Source organism: Thunnus thynnus, chromosome 19 (assembly GCF_963924715.1).
Source record: "Thunnus thynnus chromosome 19, fThuThy2.1, whole genome shotgun sequence".
In the NCBI taxonomy this organism is placed as follows: domain Eukaryota; kingdom Metazoa; phylum Chordata; class Actinopteri; order Scombriformes; family Scombridae; genus Thunnus; species Thunnus thynnus.
The window spans coordinates 13335365-13351335 of record NC_089535.1 but is presented as its reverse complement, the minus strand read 5'-3'; the positions used below and the strand labels follow the sequence as shown (position 1 = coordinate 13351335).

The 15971-nt window shown below is 38.8% G+C and overlaps 1 long non-coding RNA gene across 1 annotated transcript; it reads left to right on the top strand.

Moving 5' to 3' along the window:
- Positions 1–6725: 6725 nt before the first annotated feature.
- On the top strand, positions 6726–15391 carry LOC137171210 (uncharacterized). Its single transcript, XR_010924729.1, has 3 exons — positions 6726–7001; positions 7458–7523; positions 15145–15391. It is a non-coding gene; the product is annotated as an uncharacterized lncRNA (long non-coding RNA).
- The last annotated feature ends 580 nt before the right edge of the window (positions 15392–15971 follow it).

The following is a 15971-nucleotide window of genomic DNA, read 5'->3' as shown; positions in this document are numbered from 1 at the left end:
AAGTTTATTAGCCTAAATAATATGAGTGTTTAATTATGCCACATATACGATATTAAAATAGTTACAGGGATATTTTTGTGTAAATGTAACAACACTTTATTAAATGTTAAGGCCACATAGGCTTCAACTCTACGGTAAGCGACAGTAGCAGTTAGTCAGACACTCATTCTCAGCTGCATATACACAAACACACACACATAGACACACCAGAGGGAGACAGACACTCTGCCAGTCTTGTTAGAATTGACTCCAAAGCTTTGTTACCAAATGAGTCAGGCACAATGGGTGCATGGGCTCAACCCTCCCCAAACACACACACACACACACACACACACACACACACACACACAAACAAGGCCCCTATGATGCATGAGCCAGCTCCCATCATTCTCCTAAAAGAGACAGCTTGTTTGTGAACAACCCAAAAAAGGGGGCAATATGTAAACTAAATGTTGTGAGGTTGAGGTTTGTGTTCCACAGGATGTCACAGCTTGTCGCAAAGGATTCCTGTTTCATTCTGCCATTTATTTCGTTTTAGACAAGAGCTATGACAGTAAAATCAAATCCATCAAAGCAAAGGGTACATAAATGCATAAAATAAAGCTGTTGTACCACTTAACCCCATAGCCAGTTATTGATTTGACTTTTATAGTTCATCTTTTGTTTGTCAAGATTTTGACTTAGTTCTTTTTTGGATTAACTTGTGTCCACACAATCAGCCTCAGGGCTGCATCAACTGGTACGCTGACAAAATTGTTTCCATAAACAGGCAGGAAAGCAGACTGCAGATAGTATATCCCCTACCTGTTCCAGAGATAATATATCACTGTTAATTATACTAAAATTAAGATAAGACTAATAACAGCATTAGAATTAACAGATTTGCCTTACACAATTATAACACTGCCATGTGCTAAGAAAGGATATTTATGCGTTAAAGCAGAGAGTCAATATGCTACAGTCTTCCATTTAACAAATCCCTTCTCACCTCTCCTGAGCAGATGGCTTGTAAAAGAAAAAAAAATATGCCAACTAGTAATCATATGTGCAATAAATGGTGCTGGTTATGTTCCTGTGGAGTGACTACAGATGGCGTGGTGATAGTCCTGCCTCAGAGTGCATGTGCATGTTTTAGACACACCCTCCATACTGCCCCAATGGGGACTTTTAGCACAGACCATGTCACTACCTATTGCCAAGGCAACTATCCAAAAGACAGTAAATCAGACTGGAAATGAGATTCATAGACATCTCATTTTATTGGTCTTTACCAGGCCAGATGTTAACCAGAAAGTCAAGCAAATTATTTTAAAAATAAAAGCAAATTATAATAAACCTGCAATGTATGTGTTTATTTTGACAATCAATACAAAATACAATACAAAATCCAGCTGAATATCAGATTGTAAAAGAAACACTTTATGGAAATCTGTTATATGATTATCAGCATATGTGTGTTTCTCTCTTTTTTTGTTCGTTTGTTTACTTCTTTTACACTGGAAGGTTTCAGAGATGTCATCACTGCAGGAGGGCTACATTTTCTGAGAACAGTGGTAACGTGTCTCATCGTAGCAAGAGACACAATAAATTGTAGTTGCATGCGGGCATAATATCTGGCTGAAAATCAGTTCACAACTGTTATGTTAAACCCACCTTGTGTTCTGTGATTTGGACTAATTTGTGGGTCAGAGTTGTGTGTGTGAAGGGAAGAGGCAGCTATGGCAAACTCAAGAAAGCATCCGTGCATTTACAACAAGACAACCCACAATCATTCACCACTGAATAAACATTTGTGCTGGCTTATGGAAGACATAGATCTCTGGAAGTGGAAGGTTTTATTGACACTGATTTTGCTTTTTTTTTCACTGTACAATTGAACATTTATAACTTCTGTGAAGTGATTGTGCTATTTCCTAAGCACAGTTTGCTGTATGTTACCATCAATTGGCAAAGGCCTAAATAAAACTTAGATATAGTGACCTAATAACCACTTGCTTAAGTAAAACATTCATTTATCAGTTATATTTTAAAGCATCAGGCAGAGCAATTTATTTACACTGAAAATAAATGGGGCATAGTATTAGTTTAGGCAGAGCACTTATGACGTTGCACTTGCATTAGCTGATTGGCATCAGTAGTTTCATTCATGCTTCAAAGTCACTGACTCATTCTTCAGCTGCTCAGCTACTGGCTAGTAATGTCCAGTCATTCATGCAGGTGTATAGTGGACATCTTAACCGGACACCTGATATGCTCATAACAGCGCTGGTTTGCTGCCACAGATCCTTCCACCACCACAACTTTCCACCTTATGTGCTAATCTTTAAGGTGAATTAGTTGTTCCAGCAGAGAAGAGCAGCGTTTTTTCAACATAATCTAACTGCATCAAAGTGGTAAATTCTTTTTATTGTATTGAGCTTGATAAAGTTTGGTTCCTTTTTGCTTCTTAAAAAGGCATCTATTGTGATGAGTCCCTTACACATAGCATCCAATCAGATTTTCTCCTCTGTACTAAGAAGTGGGTGAGTGCTTGTACTTGTCAGCTGGCTTCTATTAAAAAGCTGCATGATAGCAAGGTGAACAAGAGGTCATAGAGAATTGCTGCCTGTGACTCGATAGTCCATCACATCATCACCATCTGGTGGTGTTTGCTATGCTATGGAAATCTATGGACTGTCCTCCCACAACTGCTAATGCCTGGTACACCCTATTTGCCATTAATGCTGTCTGCACAATACTGCACATCTTAGGATAAGTCTTCATTCAATATAGCTCAGTAGCCACAGCAACTACTGCATGTCAGTGTTACTTAAGGGTAAGATCTTGATCCATGCATTTTCGTCCAACATCATAATGCTGTACTGTTTAATGTCAGACGTGGCAACTCAACATGTCTGACATTGCATTTTATACAATATTAGACATGTTGGCCACTGTCCTGTTCACTCACATAGTGCCTCATTGTATGTTTGATTTTGCCATGTTCATCCTCCTTTTTCAGTTGTCTATTTATTGTACTACGACTGGTGTTACTGCTAGTTAATCCATCCCATTGGTGTTTCACATGGTGACGAGATGTAAGCTGCTGCGGAGGAATTTCAGGTATAAAAAACAAACAAAAAAATCATAAGGAATGATAAGCAGGGGTCCTATGTTCACAGTGATTTGAATGCTACTTTTATTTTCCCTTTGTGTATCATTTGTTTTCCAATGTCCATACTCTTATGGACTTGAATAAGTCTGCGGTGATAGCTAACCCTCATATTTTTCAACTCTCTACCCTTGTGATTAGGGAGTACACAGTGCATGATTTATCTAGAAGTGGTCAGTCAAAGGCAGCTGGATTTTGGAGTTGCCTTTTACTTCATCAGTTCCACTGCCAGTGGGGGAGTTCCCAGGCATGTAGACCTATCCAGGGTATTCACACATTGATGTCACATGGGGGCTGCTGCAGTCGCATGTGACTCATCAATGTCACATGGCAGTCATGAGAGCCATCACTGTCACATGAATTTAAGTTTGAATTGGTGTGAAACTGCCCAGAAAGGTGTCAGGAAGCCACTGTAAGTAGCTGATAAAGTGTTGCTGTAAGCCTTCTCCTCTGTTCAGGATTCATAGTTGTTCATGTTTGAGACAGACTCACTTCTCCACTATTCTTTCAAACTATCTGTGTCATCATCACCCAAATCTGTCTCTTCCCTATCTAGGCAGTTTCACATTGCCTGGGAAAGATGAGACAGTATATGCTGTGAGCTCCAGCCTGAGCAAGACCATGCCACTCAGCACCAGGGACAGCGCCCACTCCCACACTCAGATCGATACTGGATCAATAGTCCCTGGATAATTTGACAAGTGCTTTCAACTCTATGTGCCCCAACCTGTGCTTTGTATCTTGATTACTGATTAAGTGGATTCCCCCAGGACCTGACCTGCAGTGGAAGGATTCAACAGCAACTTGAACCACAAACCTCTAAGCCTGGCAATTCCCCTTTTATCTCCTTATCTCTCAGTGCCTGACATTTCTGTCTCCGTTGGTCAAATTTTCCCCGAGATTCACTGACTGAGAAATTTTAAGTCAGTAATTGGGCATTGATGGGCCACACTGGTGGCACTGCTTTCTGCTTCACCACACTAAATGTGACTGACATGTGCCCCTTGTGGACTGTAGGTGAATTGGCAGGCATGAGGTGGAGACATGAATCAAATTGAGCCAGAGGAAGAAAACACAAATCACACTAGCCCAATATTCATTTTAAATGATATTATAACCTATCATTAGACCCTGCTGTGGGTTTCAGGCTGTGCTGTCATAAATCTACTGAACCCTCTAATAAATGACACCATTCTCTAGCCATGGCCTAGCACACCTTTAAGCTACAGCCTTTGAGTCCTACTCTCACCAAATCAGAGAGCTTACTGTATATCTACATTGTATCTGCTTCGGCTAAACTACAGTGGCTGTACAAAAGGTATCTGTGTGTGTGCATGTACTTTTACTACAAACTAAACCTGGCCTGGTCCCCAGGTAGTTAAGCTAGTGCCCCAGTTTCACATTAAAACAAAAGTCGAGTCTGTACAGGGTTAACATTTATCTAATATAGACAGAATAAAAGACACAGTGGTAGGCTACTCACGTCAAATCACTGGCAGATAACTTGGCGGAGAATATATAATTGGCAAATCTATATTTACTTTATCTGCTAATATCATCAGCTAACAGCTTGCTGGCTAACAAAAACAACCAGCTAACAACATGTTGAGCTACAGTAACTAGCATGTTGCTACAACACTATATATATATATAACACTATATATTGTCACTACAAGGCCCATTTATATGTTATTTGATGGAGTATGTGGATGGAATATAAATGTATTTTATCAAGAATGAGGGTGTAATCCAGGACTACTATAAATAATGATTAAAGACAAAGCTGTAGTTTTTGTACGCAGAGAATCTGGATCAGAAGAACATTCTGAGAGCATAAAACAAGGATCACTATGTGACCAAAATATATTGGTTAAGGCAGGCAGTTCACATGTTGTGTGTGTAATATTCAACAGTTTCTCTTATTAAGCTGTTTCAGGAATTTTAGCCTGAAGTTAAACTCATACAGTATGTCGTGGTCATCATTACGTTTATTCAAATAATGATAATCACCTCGTCATGGTACTGTGACCCATCCCTATTCCCATAACAAGGGATGTATTGCCTCATGTTAGAATGTGCCATTGTACCTAATGCTGCAGCTTAGCAGCAGAGAATTGCAATGCTGCTTTTTTCAGTATGACCTATACCTACCAGACCAGACCGAATCACCCTGCATGGCAGAAATATCGCCTTGCCTCTGGCAAAATAACCTGACCTACATCCCATCCCATCTTTCCCATTATCTATTTCCTCGTTCTTTGCATATCTTTAGAGCAGGGACATCAGCCTGTTCCAAGGTCAAGGCTGAAAACTTAAGGTGACCAAGCTTTTGCTGCCGTTTCTCCTCAACACCCTCCTGCAATGTGTCAGAGAAGTCGAATCAGCACACATTTTTAGAAGTCATCTTATATCTCCCTTTTTTGTTTTTGACCTTTTCTTGATCTTGTGGTTTGTACACCTTATGTCCATGCACATAATTGCCACAGGGGACTGGGGGACACATCCACCCCAATGTACAAAAGAAGGGAATTGTCATCCATCGATACAGGTTCAAGCTCATAAAACTGCACTGTCAGTTACTTTTCTGTGTTTAATTACACTCAGTGGGGTGGAGGCAGCATTGATTGTACTAGTACCTAGTGGCATACCGCAAAAGAAACAAAAGAAGAAGAAACTCCATGCGCACGTGTGTATATGTGCACACACACCTTCTGGTAAAAAGAGACAGAGGCACAAGAGGCAGACAGAAAGTGGACTAATAAAATGCAGGTTTGAGGTCGGCACCAAGACACTGTATTACTCAAACAACACTCACATAAAAATACTGTTGGCAGCATGTTGCGTATTGTATTGAAGTTCATTATTTCAGAGTTTGTCTGGGACAAAAAAGTTTGTAGAACTTGGCTAGCAGCCAACCTCCATATCACTAGCTGTTGTCCTGAGGTCTCTTAACCCACCAATACTGCCTCTCCCATCAGTGTTGCAGTGTTTACGTGTATGTCTGCTATGTATGTATTAGTTAGTAAATTAAAGGGCCAAACTGTTTATATCTGTAACAGACAGGCATGATAATGTTAGTTTTATGTGTATGGTTCTTGTTTGTCAGTACATAAATGATTTGATCCTCTATCACTGCTTGCCTTGCAGTCAGAACAACTCAGCAACTAGTTCCCTAGTGACTAGTGAGTCACTAGGGAAAATAAAGGGGCCAGATATGAGGCATTTCTTTATGAAACAGCCTAAAAGACGAGCAAGCTCCACAAACTGTCAGCATTGTTTAGGATGATTTCATTATCACATAGCATTGGCAAAGAGGGAAAGAATGTCTTTGTAGTTATAGGCTATTAAAGGCAATTCTGCACTTAATATTATTATTATTATATTGTTAATATAATTTACAGTGATTGTTTTCATTCTCTGTATTTCCCTTACTCATCCTTATTACAAAACTGAAATAGATGATGAATGACTGTCCAATATAATATGTGCATACCTGCAATTTTTTGAGCAATCAGTTGATGCACAAGTAAGTGAAAACAAACGTAAAATCTCAACATGAATTAACAGAACTTTCATTTAGCGTGTCTGTACCTGTGTGCATCTTAAATTACACATCGGCTGTGGGAAAGATAATTGTATTCATTTCAATCATGTGAGTCACATATCCATATCCATTTTGCACACATTTCTCTGTCCTAGGATGAACAGAATTTCATAGCAAAGTCCTCTTTCTTCAACTCACTATTATGCATCTGCTGCTGTTCATTTAGGAGAATCAGCATGTAGTCACAGGGCACAGCAAGGAGGGAAGGGATGGCGGGATGACAGGGACAGTGTAGCAGAGCCAAAGGTGAGTTACCAAGTAAAATATCATCCTCAAGGAAATTAAAACAGTAACCTCATAAACCCATGAAATGTCTTCCGTCAGTGTTTTTTGCAGTTGAGTTAATGTTAAATTTAACAGTTTTCGACTCTCATCCTTTTTATTATTTGAGTTGCAGTGTGATGTTTTTTGATGTCATATTTTTATTGAATTAAAATAAAGCAAATAATAGTAAATGAAGTGGAGTGTCACATAATCTGGAAAACAGCAAGATTCAACATTAGTTATGCTGGGGGGGGTTGATAATTGATTTACAACTATTTTATTGTACTGTTATATACTACTGTACTGTACATTTCACAAGTTCTATGCTGTCTTTAAATTTACTACTGTTGAAAAGAAGTGTATGTGATGTCTACTCTGTATGTGTCACTGTATCTGTAACTCAGTTGTATCTGGTGTTCCTGTGGGTATTGAATTTAGGACAATCACCATGGTGTAGAGACAGCGCACAGTGGGCAAGAAAGGGACAGCTTGGTGGTGACTGAGGTGAGAGATTAACTTTTGTAATGTTCCAATACCAAGTTAACAAAATATAGTAAGCTGGCAAGATTAGTAGATAGAAGATAACTCTAGTTAATATAAATACTGGATATTGATACTTGGATTCAAACAAACAAGTCAAATCGATTTTATTTATATAGTGCCAAATCATAACATGTTATCTCAGGGCACTTTTCATATAGAGCAGGTCTAGACTGTATTCAAATAACTAGGCTTTTTAAAAAAAAAGAAATTATCAATTTGCTAATTCAGTCTAAAAGTCATGAAAATCATATATTTTGTATGTCAGGCAATGGAGAGAAACAGGAGTTATTTGTTTCCATACACAACCAGATGCATATCCTCACATACACACACACACACACACACACTGTTATTCACTCACTCACTCCCCACTTAGTCCCCCCCCCAAGGTTTGAGTGAAGATTTCATCTTTGCTTATCTCCATATTTTTAAACACTGTCTTGTCCATCTCTTCTTCTTTGTCTTTATATTTTTCCTGAGAACCATTATTTGGAAAAGAGCTTCTTCTTCTTTCTGGGTCCTGGTCTGCAGTTCTGAGAAATTAACTCAGTAGGTGTTTCATCAAAACCAATACGTGTCCCTTTAACATGACTGCCTAGGTAGAAATTAATCCTCCTTGTTCCGGTGACTCAGGCTTTTAGAGTCTAATATTTTATGCATAATATTGTGTCTTTTTTTAACTGCAGTTTAATATCCCTTTATACTTGGTGCAAAATTTCACCCTTGTCCTCCTCTATTTCTGATTTACCATTTAATTCAGGTTCTTAAGGAAGAGTTAAGGTGATCTTTGTTTTTTTTCTCCAGGTTAAGATAGTATTGCAGGAGCATATTGTATATATATATTTTTTTAATTTTGTCATTAGGCATTAATCCTCTCAGAATCTCTCATTCTGTAATCCAATCATTTTCAGCCATTGGTCTAATGCCTTGAGAGCTTTTTTTGTGATTCTTGTAGCCGGTTCAGTTGTTGAGGCAAGATCAGATTACCTTTTCTGTGAAACCATTTATTGTTTTTAATGCTATTAGTATTCTGCAAATTAGACTGCACGAAATGATCCAAGAGCTGCTGAAACTTGTACAAATCACCTGCACCATCACACATCATTATGGAGATTCTATTTCTTAAACTTTAATCTCTTAATACAACCTGCAATATATCCTGTGGTCACATAATGTTCTATCATATTCAGTCATATTTTGAAACCCTCCTGTCCTGTTACCTTAAAAGGAAGTTTAATCTGGATTCTCGTCGGGGGTTGAGAAACTGTTTGATTTTGCTATTATTAAACGCATTTCTTCTTATCACACCCATATTTCTCTCTTCCTCTCCCCAAATTCTCTCACTCATACTCCCCATTTTGCTGCCCATTTTTCTCTCCTTAATTTAATCTTATTTCAGTCTTTCTCTGTAATTCTGTGCCTCCATATGCCCCATCTGATGTGCTTGTTCTCTCAGTTCAATTTCTTCATTTAAACCTATTTCATTCTCTCTTTGCAATTCTCTTCCTATCTCTTCTGCACTCCGATGTAGCTTTTCAAAACCCCCCCTTATTCCTCTGTGTAATTGGGCTGTGGCATGTGACTGTGTCTCAGTGAAAATTCTCAGCTGTCTGATTGACTAATCAAACAGCTTTCTGTTTAATGCCTCCCATCTGTATTCGTATTCTAAGTGTACTCAAATGTTCAAGCAAACAGGCAGAAGGGGGAGATTAGGAGAAGTTGGGGGTGGTGTTGGGGCGGGGAAATGGGCGGGGCACTCATCAAAGTCATCTAGACTGGCTGATGTAAGTGTAGCTTTCTAGTATCTAGTGTCTTTCTTTGAGCAGCATTCTGCCAAAGTTCCACTATTTGATTATCAGCTGATAAACTTTCAATGTAATAACTGCTGCCGATGCACTATTTAACCTTTTTCCCCCAACATTGTTGCTGGAAAACGCAGCACGTTGGAGAAGCAGCCTTCTTCAAAAGAAAGCAAAACAAACAAACAGACAAAAAAAACCCAAAAAAGAGTCAGAGAGATGTCAAACAGGTTTGCACTAAGTGCTTTTCCTTCCACCGTATGTGCACTTTGAAGTTGCGCAAAAAATCTGCTAGGAAACAACAGGAATTCAGGATTAAAAGGTGAAATATCACCAAAAAAAGTTTTTAACCCTCGGCTAAGGTGGTATGTATCCTATATTCCTCATTAACCATCTTACCCTTACATCTTTACCTATCCTGTATTGTGTACGTCTCTGTTCTTAACATTTTGTATTTTCTTTAAAAGGATATGGCTGGCGATTTTCTATATTTTCTTTTTGTCAAAAAATCTCATGTGCCAAAACCAGCAATCCGCTGATCCTACTTAAAAATATTCTATGTGTATTCAAAGCCTGATATGTTGTATTCCTCTGTGCCATGGACCTCCATTGTTGTCCAAAAACTATTAAAAACATGTCAATGAGCCACACCGCCACACAGGGTGGCATGTTTCTTTACCACGAAGATTATGGTCACGGTAGTTTGTTTAGAAGCACGTTTCTGTTTACAGTGCTTGCTTGTTGTGCTACATATCACAACCTCTTGACAGTATACTGCAGTGCTTTGAGAAATCTACAATGTAGTACAACGATTAGCTCCAAACTAGTTGTGATGTCACAAATCATGTTCATAGGTACACACCTTACACTCAGATTTAAAATGGACTCAGAGAAACGCTCCCTCTTCAGCAGATGAATGTGAAAACAGCCTTCTAGGGTCAAACTCTGAACATACGGTACATCATTCTGCACAGTGAAGCTCAAACATCCAAGTCAAGGGACAATAAGCAAAAGACATTTTTGATTGGAGGGGGACTTTAAATTTTTACCATAGAAATAAAAAGAAATTTCCAAAATGTGAATTCAACATGCGAGAGTCTGTTAATATACCTTGTAATCACCTGCTCTTTAATTGAATGATTAAATAAAAGTGACATTTGAATATCGCATGGATTGACACGGTCCCCAGGGAAATCATTAACTGCCACACCATTCACAGCATCGCAAGGGAAGATGGGATGACCCTTACATGATGATAACGCTGGCAAACATTAACTGGTCCCCAGCATGTAATGTGTTGCCTTAAATCAAGATCATTTAATTATGATGACCCTGGAACCTGGACATGAACAGTTATTTCCTGAAGTGAAGAAAATGGAAAAGAGCCACATACTGTGATTAAGGTGTTAGACCCAAAGTACTTTGTGTGGTGAATAATTTATTCACATTTTCATAGGATGGAACCAAAATTAAGTCTTCCAGGTCTTTCAGGTTTATTTTAGAAATTTCCATGCAGTATGTGTTCAGAAGAGATTTGGTCGTATTCTCAGGTCAAGGCAAATTATCAGTGCTAAACATTTTACATATTGCAATAGTCAAACCAGTGTTCATCTATCATGCAAATATAGGTTCTTCAGATAAAATACAAAGCCTGTAGACAAAACTAAGAATCTTGATGTACTGTGAAAAAGGTAACTGGTATAAAGAGGAGAATGCAAAAGAAAATAGTAACTGATTTCTGAATAGAGAGATTTCCTCTCTTTCTCATCTAGTCACTCAACACTGTCCTTTTATATTTTGAGGTACCTTTAACCACAGGAGATTACTACTTCTAAGAGTAATGCCTGATGTTGCACCACCTTTTCATCTTTTTCTAGAGGGCCAGATGTGGTTTGCTTGAAGTTTCTTTGATGTGCTCTACTCAGGGTACCAGAAGGTGAAACCCAAGGTCACACAAAGGAATTGGTGATTATAACTCCAGCAGGTTAAAAAGAAGCTTCTTAAAAGCTGAAGCTTTATTGTGCAGCTCTGGAGTTTTGCAGACTAATGGAAGCACAGATGTAATGTCTTTTTTTAAGACTGATTAGTCATCTCTTACGTATTTGTTTTTTTTTAATTGTGGGCATTTTGTGATGCCAAAAATTCTACAATGCGTGATAGACCAGAGAAATCAAAACAGCATAACAAGCACATGTCCAATTCACAAAGCAAAACATAGCTGTCACTTTCATTGTTATGTCACATTCTGATATTTTGAGAAACCCAAACACAAGAGACAAATCTATAAATAATGTAAAAAAAAGAGAAAAAAAAACAGTTTAGTTGAGTGCTTACTTGATTTTTCCTAAATTCATTTGATGTAGCTCTCAGTCTATGCCAAGAATATTTGTTTGCCTCTCACTGCTGGCATCAAAGCAACAACCCTTATCATCATGTCATACACTCACTGTCATTATTCATTCACATAACTGACAGCTTGCCATTTCGTTTCCACAACAATGGGAAGGGCATAAAGTGACTATTTCATAGTGTCACAACTCTTATCCAAGATGCTGTGTTTTCACCATTTGTAGCTTACTGACCAGCAACTATAAATTGATGTGTAAAGTACATGAACATAAAGAAGTATGCTTTCAGTTCACACATAGTTTTACAATGTGGAATATAATCCACAGTTCAGTTCACTTTCTGCTCCAAAATTGTTCAGTTTCCACTTTCAAGCTTTAACCCTTGTGGTACAGTCTACACAATCCCAAACTGAACAGGGGATGCAGTTGGAAAGTTGTAATGGAAATGGTGGAGCCATTGTGAGAGGTTGTGTGGAGGACTGTGAATCTTTGAATCAGCCACAGTGAAATTTGTAAAATGTGCAACATATAGTATGTCATACAACTAGGCTTAATGATCCACTCTGTTTCTCAGCTAGTTGCTAATTTTGTCTGTCTGGCATTTGGTGCTGGGCAGGTACTGTATAGTGGGTTTTTAGAGCCTTTTCATCAAAAATAGCTGCCTACTGCAACCGGATACGTCACTTGTTTATTTGTTTATTTGTTAGGATCCCCATTAGCTGTGCCCTAAAGCACAGCTAGTCTTCCTAGGGTCCACATTTAAAAACATACATTAAACATTTCAGTCAACAAAACTGGCATACATAAGACATATATTAGAGAATGACGTTAATATATATGAGTAGAACTTACACAGCAAAAAACTACAAATCAGCATATGCATAGCATCCTACAAACGTGTTGTTCCTAGGTGTGCTTATTTGCTTTTTAAACATTGATTTCTGTATTAATTTAGTCAGTAATGGTGTTAAAGATTTCCATGTTTTCATTGCTCGATATACTACTGTGCATTTAAGGGAATTGTGTTTGTCTATATATATGTATATGTATATGACTCTAAATGACAGGAGTGCATGTTATTGATGTCAGTGTTGTACAGACACTGGAGAGCAAGGTGTGCCGCCTTGTTCTGTGCTAGCTGAAGTTTGCTTATATCTTTTTTTGTGACATTCTCCCATATTATCTGGCGCTAATCAAGCTGCGAAAGAATAAGAGTACTTAACACAAGTTTAGTTAAACCAGGTGTAAGGTATTTTCTGCATCGCCTCACTACAGCTAATGCCTTGCCCATTCTATTGACAATAGTGTTGATCCATTTTGACCAGGACAATTTGTTGTCAAGGGTGATGCCCAATAGCCTGGTTTCCTTTACTTGCTGGATGGGTGTTTTATTTATTAAGAGTTTAAGCTCTGGCTCTCACCTTAGAGAATGATTTGAACCAAATATTATGCTTTTTGTTTTGGATAAGTTCAGTATCAGTTTGTTTTCAAATTTTCCAATAATATCTAGCTCCCTGTTTAAGATGGTAGTCAAATCAGTAGATGCTGTTGCTGATGCATACATCATCTGCATACATAGTTAATTTAGCATTTTTTAGTATGAGAGGTAAATCGTTGGTATAAAAGACAACAGTGACCACAGTGGCGAGACTGAAAAAAGTAAAGTTGCAGGGCCAAAAAAAAGGGGCTAAAGACGCTAAAATGCACCATAGAACTGAGAGTAACTGTAGATTCAAGTGATAATTCTTTCTGGGTCCATTACTATGAGCGACCCCTTTCTTATACATAAATTACATATACTGTATGTAATGGCTCCATGAGACTGGTGGAACCCAAAAGCATGATTCAAAGACAGGCAGGTAGATAGGTAGTAGAAGTGTACTCTTAGTATACTTCTACTAAGTTAGTCCAGGCAAAGGTCACAACCAGGTAGGCAAGCAGAAGATAGCAAACAAATCCAAAGGGGGCAGCTAGAGATCTGAGGTAGGGATCAGGCAAGCAAGACCAAAGGTTAGGAAGCTATGGCATACACATGAGACAATGTGGCAACTAGTGACTGAAGGTGGCTAGCAGTGAGTGGGCAGGGACGAACACTGGGGTACTGCAGGACAAGTAGGAGTGGCAGGCTCGCCAAGAATCTTGATGTTAAGTTTAATCCCAGCCTCTACTTTGATAAGCACATTAAAGAAATCACCAAGAGTGCCTTTTCCATTTACGTAACATAGCTAAATCTTCCCTGTCCATGGCTGATGCAGATGGACAGATGTTTCATCCAGACTTGATTACTGTGAAGTTCTGTTTTCAGGTCTGCCACTTGATCAAGGGAAATTCTTCCTACTCTTCAACCAATTGATTGATCGATGGGAAAAAAAGTGATGTTCATGTTATATAGTAAACAATCCAAGTTAGCCCTCCAAGCTAATGCGTGCTAACTACACTACATTGTTAGCTGGTGATATCTAGTTTTGGCAGAAAAGCCAGAGACTGTATTGTATTAAGTTACTGTGAGCTGTAAATTCACCACTTCTAAGCAGAACACAGTAGATAACGTTATCTCGGAGTCTGACAGGCCCAGGCAAGGCCTCCGGGTAACTCTCCTACTCCTTCCTCCGTCTCAGACTCACCCTGGCCGGTGGCTGTCTCCTCAGCCTGCCACTGGCTGTGCAGCGCTGTTTTCTTCTTTTTTCTGTTTTATGGTGGGTGGCAACCAGCGTTAAGGTGCATTACCAACAGTTGCACCAGCTATTATAGAATGACAGAATTAACGTTAGATAAATAACAATAGCAGAACCATTTGTCCAGGAGCTTATCAATATCTTAGTACTGAACAGTCAGGAACTGGTACCAATTTAATACTGGTTCTCGATACCCATCACCCATACCCATTAACCTACAAGTAGGTGCCTTTAATTGCAACGTCATACTTCATGACCTTGTACTGCATTTCCAAAAGTATGGTTTGGCTGCTGTGCACTGTGCACTTTATATTTGCACTACACAGCTGTCCTTTTTAATCTATGTCTGTGATTAGGTTGGCATGTAATGAATGAGGTCAGGACAGGGAGTGGGAACATTTTACTCTTGCTTCTTTTTACCTTCTACCTATTACTTGTGTACTTTTTATCATTATCGGGTATGGAAGAAATTATATGTGTATGCATGGACTGTATTGTATTTTGAGCTGCACTGCACCAAATTCCAATCAACTTGTTGAAATGACAATAAAGTACTGAATTGAATTGAATAGTGGGTCAGTTTCTGTCTCAATGAATTTACTAAGCGCTGTCCTGCCAACAAGATTATTGATTATTGCAACTGTTCTGATAACCATTGCATCTCTCTAACCTTCTGTTTGTTTGTTCCACAAGCACATGAGCTGTGTGCCCCTCTCTATTTTCTCTCTCTCCCTTTTTCATGTCCTCTCTTGTTTCTCAGGCACCTCTTGCTGGACCAGCACCCATCCTTGAACCGCTCTGCTCCCCTGGCTGTTGGTGCCATTTCCTGAGGTTTTGGATCTGGTTTCCCATCCTGCAGTTCAGCCTCACTTCATCTCTGAATGATGTCTTTATCCTTCTCTCTCTCCTGTGTGAATAATGTATTTTCTTGTCTCCTCTCCCATGTATGTGAATGGTGTGATGTGAGTCTCCTCTGTGTGCATTTGTAGTCTATCCTACCGCCAGGTCTCCATATTGATGGAGGTCACATGGCTCAGATCCTACTCTGTTTTGGTGGCACCTGGAAGCTGCTTGGTGTCCTTTTCATCACATTTTTCATATATATCATAATACCATTATAATTTTGTTATCCTGTTCAATGCTGTATTCTGTCATTTGTGTTATATTCTGTACACACAACATCTATTGCATCTCCGTTGCTCTTTCTAAGGTTTCTTCAGATTTTTTTTTCCCCCATTAAATGTTTTTTAGGGAATTTTTCCTTATTCAAATTGAGGGTCTAAGGACAGGGGATGTTGTATTGCTGTAATGAATGTAAAGCCCCCTGAGACAAATTTGTGATTTGTAACATCGGGCTATACAAATAAAATTGATGTGACTTGACTCTTAAATGACAGGAGAGTTAGTGGAGGCATGAATAAATGAATGAGCATAACTGTGACACATAAGCAAAGTAAACCAGTCGAAACTCTATGGGCCAACAAGGAAATAGAAAAACAAAACAAAGAAGAAGAAACCTGGAGGGGAAATTAGAGATTTGGTTATATTTTGATTTTCTAAAAAGCATCTTGTCATGCAGCACAGAGA